This window comes from Eubalaena glacialis, chromosome 9, assembly GCF_028564815.1.
Source record: "Eubalaena glacialis isolate mEubGla1 chromosome 9, mEubGla1.1.hap2.+ XY, whole genome shotgun sequence".
In the NCBI taxonomy this organism is placed as follows: Eukaryota; Metazoa; Chordata; class Mammalia; order Artiodactyla; family Balaenidae; genus Eubalaena; species Eubalaena glacialis.
The window spans coordinates 13,448,139-13,458,706 of record NC_083724.1 but is presented as its reverse complement, the minus strand read 5'-3'; positions in this window follow the sequence as shown (position 1 = coordinate 13,458,706).

Below are 10,568 nucleotides of genomic sequence, written 5' to 3'. Positions count from 1 at the left end.
CGGGCTCGGCGGGCGCGCAGCGCGGAGAGCCGCGCCGAGGGGGGCCACGGCCGCAGTGGGAGCAAAGGCTGAAGCAGGAGCAGGAGGAGAGCGGAGGCGCCGGCCCCGCCGCCCCGGGCCCGGTCCCAGCCGCAGCCCCCGCCCCCGCCCCTAGCCCCGGCCCGTGCGCAGCCCTGGCCTCCCTGGCTGCCTCCGCCGCTGTCTCGGAAGAAGGTCCCGACAAACTTGGAGAGGCCACCGCCCCCTCCTTCTTCTCCTCCTCCCGCTCCTCGTAGTTCTCTCCCTCCTCCTCTCCCTCCTCCTCTCCCTCCTCCTCTCCCTCCTCCTCGTCCTCCTCCTCGTCCTCCTCCTCGTCCTCCTCCTCGTCCTCCTCCTCGTCCTCCTCCTCGTCCTCCTCCCCCTCCAGCTGCGGCGGCGGCTGCCCTGCCGCTGGAGCCCCGCTCGGTTCAAGATGAGTCATGCGTGACCAATCCCCTCCCCGCCAAGGGAGAGCGAGACACAGCGAAGCAGCGACCCAGAGATACACACAGACATATAGACACACAGAAACTCAGAGCCGCTGACGGAGAGACTCAGAGACACGCTGACATACAAAGGCACCCGCAGGCACACACGCACCCAACTCTCACCACCGCCCCTCCCTCAAGGGGCACCCACAGACCTCAGGCACAGCCCCACTTACTGGTACAAGAGGGACCCATGGTCACACCTCGGGCCGAGTTGGGTTTCATATCAAGTCACACATTATACTCCGTTGATGCAATCCATGCCTCCTACGTTTGTGTACATCTGATGCAAATGATAACCTGTTCGCATCATTTACAGGAGCACAAGACATCTACACATACTCACACACCTGCGCAGCTGCCTCTGCTCCATAACAACTAAAGAGCACACCAGTTCCTCAGGGCTTGGGCTACATCCCATCCTAAATGGGATTGGGCTGGGTTGGGGGTGGTGTTCCCCTGAATTCTCCAGGGAGGGGTTGCCTGGGACACCCCCTTCTTTGCAGAATTTGCTGAGCTATCCGGTCTAATGCCATCTCACCTTCTCTAGGGTTCTACTGATAGTGAGAGAAGTGGGGAAAGCAAGGAGGCCCAGGCATTTAGATAGGAGACACAGCCCCCAAAGACTCAGACACAAAAGCCTCAAACTCAAAGACAAGGCCTTACACACACTAACATACTACATACACGCACAAGTGGACACTAACAGCCTCAATGCCCTTCCCACACAAACTGAGCTTAGGGAGACATGTAAATATACATCATCTTCTGAAAACAAACATGCACACTTAGATCTGGCCCTACAGACACTACACACCCCACCTCCACCAAGTCGCACATACCATCACCTCCCTAATGGCCCTCATTTACAAATGTAAACACCCCACACAACTGTTCTTACATGTGTACACACATCCATAGTTAAGAGAGCACAGACTCCCACGGAGCTCCAAACCCATGGAAAACCCCGTGTCCTCGACTCAGACACCCTCAGATATACACACATATCCCTACAGATGGCAAGGTAACCATTTATAGTCAGAAACAGCCTACACACCTCTGCAGACACAGGATTCCCAGTAGTCACGGCTTCAGTCATGCACACACACAGGCACATCCTAACAGACACAGGCAGACAAGGGTATCTGCCCTCCAGTGTAATACTAAAGACTCACACCTGTATCCTCGAAAGAGACAAATACCTGTTTTTTTACAGACACCAAGGTACATGAAAATGGCCCCAGCCTCAGCCAATGGCATTTCCCACCTGCTGCATTTCCAGCCATTTATTGCTCTCAGATACAGACATTCAGAGTGAAAAGCTTCTCTTCGGACCCTAATCATTTTTTTAATATATAATTTTATTTATTTTATTTATTTATTTTTGACTGCATTGGGTCTTCATTGCTGCGCACCAGCTTTCTCTAGTTGCGGCGAGTGGGGGCTACTCATTGTCGTGGCTTCTCTTGTTGTGGAGCATGGGCTCTAGGCATGCCTGAGGCATGGTAGTTGTGGCATGAGGGCTCAATAGTTGTGACTTGCGGGCTCTGAGCACAGGCTCAGTAGTTGTGGCGCACAGGCTTAGCTGCTCCTGGGCACGTGGGATCTTCCCAGGCCAGGGATCGAACCTGTGTCCCCTGCATTGGCAGGTGGATTCTTAACCACTGTGCCACCAGGGAAGTCCCTGGACCCTAATCTTTTCTACTAAGAGCACAATTGCAATGTGAAAGCTGGTGCATACGCACACACATACACACACATACACACGCACCCTCAAACATCCACATGACCACAGACGAACAAAATCCTCCTTCTCAAATATCTTTTTTGAATATAATAAACCCAGCAGCCACTCCTTGGTACTTTACTCCAGGACAGGCTTAACATTTTACAATCATGACTTTTTTTTTTTTTTTCACAATAACCCTACGAAGTAGTGTCTCTTATTGTACCCATTTCACTGATGAAGAAACTGAGGTTCAGAGAGATCATGTGATACGTCCAAAATGGTGCCACATGGCTAATAATTGTCAGGTCCAAGAACTCAAAACGAGATTCATCTGACATCAGAGTTTATGCTCTTGATTTCTAGGCTACATACATGACCATGTCCACTCTATGCATGCACACGGACACACATGTGCCCACACACACACACACATTTTCCATATTATCCGTCAAAAGACCTGGATATGACTCCTGGCCTCATCATTTACGGGCTAAGCTTGCCTTGTCATCTTCAAAATGGAAATAATGGTCGGGCGACTTTATCTCCTTGTTCTCCTCCCCTCTGGGTAGCTGGGGGAAGCGGGAGGTCATCGAACATTATATGAAGCTTCACATATGTCAGATGTGTGAGTGCAGAAGGACTCCAGGAAAGAAGAGGCCATGAGGATGGTACTGGCTTTGCAGGCAAGAGGTGCGGAGGAGGCTTGAGCTAAAACGAAAGGGCAGATGAAATATGGATGCATTCATGGGAGAGAAGGAAGTATTCCAGGTAGAGAGATGACGGCCAGGATTCAGAGGCTGGACAAACAAACTGTTGTTGTCCTATGAGAAGGAACGTGAAGGATTCGCTCCCTAAGTGGTGGTGGTGGTAATAATAATAATAATAATAATAATAATAATAATAAAACTACTGTTTTTTGAGCACTTATGTGCCAAGCACTGTTTTACATGCATTATCCTCTTGACCCCTTGCAATAACTCTGCATGGAGGTTATATTATTATACTTATTTCATAGTTGAGGAAACAAGCTTACAGAAGCCTCATTTCAAGCTCTAGCACTCAGACTCCAGAACCCAAACTCTTACCTACTATGCAATTCTGCTCCTGAATTCTGATATGGCACTCAGAAAATCAAAACTAGAATAACAGGCATTAAACTCAGTAGGGAAGCACAAATACTCTGGAGTCGGACTGCCATGGTGCCAGTCTTGACATTGCCCCTTACTACCTGGAGGACCCTGGACAAGTTATTCAGCCACTCTTCAGTATCAGTTTCCTCATCTGTAAAGTGAGAATGATAGCAGAGTGCACTTCTTATGCTTGTGAAAATTAAGCAAATGATTCATGTAGAAGGGCTCAGAACCGTGCCTAGCACACAGAAAGCAACCAATAAATATTAGTCATTGTTACTATGGACTGGCTGCCTTTTCCAGTTGTTATTCTAGTAGGTGCCACATCAAAAAAATTTTTTATGGAGGAAGGCAGGGCATAAGTCAACCAAAGAATCAAATATTCTCCTGAATAACTGCAGAACCATTATTCCAACCCAGGGCTTGCCTGACTTCAAAGAGGACAGAAGTGAAATTGATTTGAAAGAGAAATCTCTTCCAGCAACTCCTGACTCCAGCAGGAAAGAGAGTCCGGGTAGGAGTGACCTTGGCAAAATGAGGATTAGCAAATTCAGTACATTCTATCAGAATCCTGGGGTTCTTCCTATGGGAGACTGTGGGCAGGTCACTTAGCTTCTCTGAGCCTCAGTTTCCTTACTTGCAAAAAGGGAATAACAGTACTTACCTCTCAGGATTGTGGTGACAATTAGCCGTATATTAAAAACTAATATTTTAAAAGTGTTGCCTCTACTTCTGGCACAGTATAAGCACCTTATGTGTATAACGCCATCAGTAGTCCACACATATAATGTCATCAGCATCCTACATGTACAACGTCCTAAGCACCCTGCATGTATAATGTCTTCTAGTTCTCACCTCAGTCTTTCTCCTGGTCACTAAATAGGATGTGGTCATCCCATCCCCTGGGGTGAGTTTTGCAATCCTCCTCCACCTGAATCACGGTCCAAGATTTGGGTTTAAAAAGAGGCTTCATTAGTAACTGGTGAATTCTGTGGGAGCGCCCCCAGCAGCGGTTCCGCCCCACCGGGGAGTAATTCTAGGAAGGTAATGTGAGCTGGGGGAGGCTGGAGACCCAACTTCACATTTATTTACTCTGACAGCTAAATTGGTAAGCACGGGGGGACATCAGATGAAAGGCATTTCAGAGTAAATACTAAATACAATATTTAAACATACAGGTTGTGACAAATGGGAGGAGGTGACAGGAAAAGACACGGGCGGCGCTCCCCTCTCTGGCTCAGGACCCAGTCCTCACCTGTCACCTTCCTGGGCACTTCCTGTTTGAGTAGAGGAAAGAGCACAGGATGCAGTATGGACCACATGACCCTAGGCAAGCAATTGACCTCTCCTGGCCTCGGCGTCCTCATCGGTAAAATGTGTGTGTGTTATTTGAATCAGATGATTGTGGAAGTGATGGAGGGACCACTAGCCTTGGAGTCAGATAGACCTGAGGTCAAATCCCAGCCCAGTCACTTCCTGGCTGGGTGAACTTGGACAAGTCACTTATCAGCTTCCTAAACTATGGGGATAATAACCTCAGAGGGTACATGAGATAATCAGTGTGCAAGGGCTTTTAGACTTCAAAGTATATTGCAAATGTTAACAGCTGTGATCACAAAGTCGTTCAGTCCTCTTTCGGTTCTGACGTCCACTGTGTAAATTCAAGTCAGCAGACATTTATGAAGCACTGACTCTGTGCCAGGCTCCAGACGAAGCACAGGAAACAGTAAACCATGAGGAGCCCAGTCTACAGGGCGAGAAGAGAGCCAGCATTTGCAGCGCAGCAGGACAGGTGCTACACAGTGGGCAGGACAGGTGCTACACGGTGGGGAGCACAGGTGCTAGAGAAGCAAGGAGGAGGGGCATTGAAACTGGCTCATGGGGTAGGGATTAGAAAAGTCATCCTAGAGGGGGTGACCCTTCAGTGAAGCCCTAAGGGATGAGTACGTCTGAGGCAGGCTAGGGCTGGGAGGGGTCGGATCAGGATGGAGGGTGGGTGCCCAGTCAGTGGTTTGCTGGGGCAATGCTGGGAGATGAGCTGGGGCGGTGGCTAGGAGCCAGATCAGGGAGGCTGAGCGCTGAGCGGAGGAGCTGGGATTCCTCTTGAAAGCTATGGGTCTATGAGTCAACAGTTCTACAGGAAGCAGCATCCTGTCCCTGCAGACGCAGCATGGTGCAGTGGTTACGGAACCTGGGTTTGGAGCTGGGTCGCCTGAGTTAACACCTGAGTCTATTACACACTGGTTGCGGGACCTAAGGTGGGTGACAAACTCCATGAGCCTGAGTTTCCTCAACCACAAAGTAGGCCTTGGGCTTCCCTGGTGGCGCAGTGGTTGAGAATCTGCCTGCCAATGCAGGGGACACGGGTTCGAGCCCTGGTCTGGGAAGATCCCACATGCCGCGGAGCAACTAGGCCCGTGAGCCACAACTACTGAGCCTGCGTGTCTGGAGCCTGTGCTCCGCAACAAGAGAGGCCACGATAGTGAGAGGCCCGCGCACGGCGATGAAGAGTGGCCCCCGCTCGCCGCAACTAGAGAAAGCCCTCGCACAGAAACGAAGACCCAATACAGCCAAAAATAAATAAATAAATAAATAAATAAATTAGGGGGGGAAAAAAAATAGGCCTTAACAGAGAACCGATTTACAAGTGCTGTGATGATTCCAAGAGAGCAAGATGAATCTCTGAATTGAGAGGTTGGCACTGGCCTGGCATCCAGTAAGTACTCAGTCACCGAGTGCCATAGTCATTGTAAGAAGAGGGTGTAATGGGGCACAGGAGGCTCTAGCTAAATGGGATGTCCTCAAGGGGCTAGATGTCCCCTCCTCAGAGAATTCTGCCCTGGCCACACTGTTGGAAATGAATCTCTCTTATTAATCTTTTTCCAGCAGAGGGTAGATGAGGCTTAAAAGTAGGCTAGCCTGGGATAAGTCTTGTATAGCATGCTAAGGCATTTCAACTTCAAAATATAAACTGTGAAGGGCCATGGTCAAACTGCAGCCTTGGAAAGATGACTTAAGCAGTGGCTTGAGGATAGATTTGAAGGGGATGAGTCCTTCCCTGAGTCCTGAAGATACTGCAATAATCTAAGGGAGGGGTGATGAGACAGCTTCAGGGACAAGGATGGAAAAAGGGCATATAATGAAAAGTTAATTATTATATGTCACTTTATCATGTTATATATGATCATATATTATATACATTTATAACTATACGTATAACAATAACACATCCAGTTTCCTAATCTTTATATATTTAAGCTGTATATGATATTACATAGGATCATATATAAAATATTGATGTAATATATGATTCTATATAACATGATATATAATTTTAATATATAAAGTTGACTATTTAGGAGACTGGATTTGGTGAGTGGGGGAAAGGAAAATGTCAAAGAAAACTCACAGGTTTCTAATTTTTAATTTATTTTTAATAAACATTATGTTGTTCCCAAAGACAAGGAACACAGGAGCAATTGGGGAGCGGCAAGGGGGAGTAACGAGCTCGGTTTTGGTTCGGGTACCAGGGGAATATTCAGGTGGAGGTGCCCAGGAGTGAACCGGACAGATAGGTCTGTAGCTCAGAAGAGAGGCTGGAACTAGCTCAGAAGAGAGAAGGGAACTTCAGAGACATCAGTGCAGGGATGGCAGTTGAAGCCAAAGGAGTTGAACATTTCCAGCATCCAGGATTAACTCCACATACAGAAGACAGTTGACTGGTGTACTTTCCGAGTTCATGGGGAAGCAGCTTGTCCTCAAGGCTCGTCTATTTTCAGTGAGAATCATTTTTTAAATTATAGATAAATAAATCTCTAGATAGATAGAGTGATGAGTCCTAAAGCAGAACCAGGCACTTAAGAAGCAGAAAGGCAGTGAACTGCCTTGGGGGGTGTGAGGATGGGTAGGGAGGTGTCTGATAGACAAATGGGGTCGAGGTGCACGGAAGAGACTTTGCAAGTAGAAGGAACATCTTGTACAAGGACACGGGGAACTGGGAGATTGCGTGGTGTTGGGGTGTACAAGCAGTTTTGTCTGGTTAGGGGGAGAATATACATTGGGGCACACTGCAGAAGGCCTTGTACTCCTGGATTATCCTGTGGGTAGAGGTATTCAGAAGTGTCTTAACTCCTCTTATGATTAGCTCTCGTGATCACTTCACTGGGCTTTGTTCTCCCTCCGACACTCTTCTTAAACCTTTTGCCTGGCTAGTGTTTAAACACCCTTCAGCGCTCAGCTCACCTGCTGCTTCCCCTGGGAAGTCATCTCTGCCCTCACCTCCCTTTCCGGCTTGGTTAAGTGCCCACCTTCTGCGCTCCTGCAGCTCCCAAATCTTCCCTTTCTCAAGGCACACGATAGTGCACAGGGACCATGCCTCCTCATCTTTACACCTTCCACGCCTGGCATGTGTAGATGTTTGAGGAATGAACCGCTTTCCTTTTGCTGAGGTCGGTGGCCAGAATTTTTTAATGGGGAGAGGCCTGTTTTCAGCGAAGGTAAACTTAATTTTGTTTTTTAAGGTTAAATTTTAAATTCTATTTCTACCTTAGAAAGGTCACGGGGCATATCAAAAATAAAATGCCATTCTGTATAATCAGAAATCCTAGCCAAGTAAGACTGAAAGCAGAGGAAGGATGATGCAGCCCCATGTCCTGGGAGAAATTCTGAGAGGTCTGTTTTTTTTTAACTTGGGATTCAAGTCTCTCTCCAGAGACCATTAAGGAGAGCCTGCCTGAGAACGAAACTAACCCAGAGGAAAACACAATCAAGAGATAGACAGATTCCTGACCATATCATTCGAACACCTGGTCTTTTTAGTTCCCTGAGCCAATAAATTTCCTACCAGAAGGTAGCTGGAGTAGGGTTTTTGTCACTTGAACTGAGTCCTGCTTGCACAGCTGGGGCTAGAACACCAAAGCTCTTTGGGTCTTAAGTTTCCTCCTGTACAGTGAGGGAATTTAGCCTGCACTTGTATAGTTTTTTTCAGTAGTGATGCTACTAGACTTGGACAGCCAGTTAGGGGGCCAGAGATGTGATAAGGAACTGACACCATTCTCTCGCCTCTGTGCTGCTTTTATTCTCTGCTTTTAACACCGGAACTGTTGACACTGCAAAGGTTTAGAAAGACATTTCCACAAATGGAATATACTTTAGAGCAGCGGTTGGCAAATTTTTTCCATGAAGGGCCAGATGGTAAATATTTTAGGCTCTGTGAGCCATACAGTCTTTGTTGCACTAAACTCTGTAACTGTAGTGGGAAAATAGCCATGGACAATATGTAAATGAATGGACACGGCTATGTTCCAATACAACTTGTGGATACTGAAATTCAAAATTCATCTAATTTTCATGTGTCACAGAATAGTATTCTTGACTTTTTCCTCAACCATTTAAAAATGTAAAACCCATTCTTAGCTTTGTGGGCTGTATGAAGAGGGCGCAGGCCAGTCTGCTGATGCAGCCCCGGACTAGGATTCGACCTAACGTTCTTCCGTTAACTATATGATCCTGGCCAAGTCACTTCGTCTCTCTGGGTTTGTGTTTTTTCCATCTGGACAGTGAGGGGGCTACTTGGGATGGCCTTTCAAGGTCCTTCAGTTCTCAAGTACCACGATTCTGATTTTTCATCAACAACTATTTATTAAGCATCTATACATACCTGGCATTGTTTTCAATGTTGGGGACATAGCAGTGAATAGAAGCTCCTGCTCCCATAGAACTTACATTCTAACGGAAAAAAAAAAAAAAAAGAAAAAGAGAGAAAATGAGTTTGTATACGATGTTGGGTAGTGATAAGGGCTATTTAGAAAATAAAGAAGGGGAAAAGGATTAGGAAGTGACAGGGCTGTGATTTTAGAAAGGGAGGTCAGGCAGCCTCTTGGACATTGACCTTTGAATGGAGACTTGAACAATGAGGGAGTGTGGGCTCTGTGAACAGCCAATGCCAAGGCCTCATGGTAGGAGCTCCCTGTATTCAAAGAATAGCAAGGCCAGTGTGGCTGGAACACAGTCAACAAAAGGGATAAATAGGCTGTAGGGTCAGGCAGGTTGTCAGCGACAGGTCATTTAGGGCCTTTGGATTTAGGTCTTTGGATTTTATTCTAGGTGTGATGGAAAGCCCTTGAGAAGGGAATGGCACACTCTGATTTGGAAAGGATAGCTTTGGCTACTGTGGAGGCAGGGAGATAATTAGGAAGGTACTGCAACAGCCCAGGCAAGAGATGACAATGGCTTGAACAAAAATGGTAGCGCTGAAACGTGGTGAAAGTGCTTGGATTCAAGATTTTTTGTTGGTTTTTTCAAGACGTATTTTGAAAGTAGACTTGGCAGGATTTGTTGGAGGACTGGGTAGGAGGAGCAGAAGAGAAAAAGAGAAATCAAGGATAAATATGATGGAATCAAATCATGTTTTAGGAACATAATGATTACATAAAGGAAATATTTAACATTAACTTGTAAGGTAAGAATTAATCCTATTCTTTTATATAGTAGTATTAAAAAAACACAGATGTATTTGGTGATTTAGAAATTAACTGTACATACCTTAATAGACAAGGGACAGCTCTAGAATATCTGGTTTTAAAAACTTTGGCTGTTGATTTTTGATATGCTTTGAAAAATCTTTCCTCATGTGATTCTTTTCCCTAATACTGAGATGCCAATTATAGAAAATCAACTGGGTAGGGTTATAGTTTGCATTTGATAAAATAGGAGCTGAGATTAAGAAGATATTTCCCTCAGTTCTTCACTCTTGTATAAATCAAAATTGTGACTTAATTTTAGCAAAACAGTAAACCAATAAATAATTTTAAAGTACAGGTAACTTCATAACAGTTGACCAAGTTAACACTTATATTTTACAAGCGTTTCATCAAACCGCTTTCAGCATATTTATGGCACACACATTTATTCTTTTGAAACCCCTACTCTGAAAGAGGGCCTAAGCACATTATCATACTTCAGGGGACTTCCATTAACAACTTCTTTTCAAATAGATTTATAGTGAGAACAGCTAGTCTCTTTTCTCATCTCTAACAGAAGTAGGCAGGCAGAAAAGGTGGACAGAACTGCCTCTGAGGTCTGAGAAGGCACTTAGAAACAGCACCCCGCCTGGACACACTGGCCCACGTCCTGAGGGGAAACAAGCCTCCCCGAGAGCCGTGGTCTTCACTGCAGGAGATGGACGAGAGAAGACACAACCAC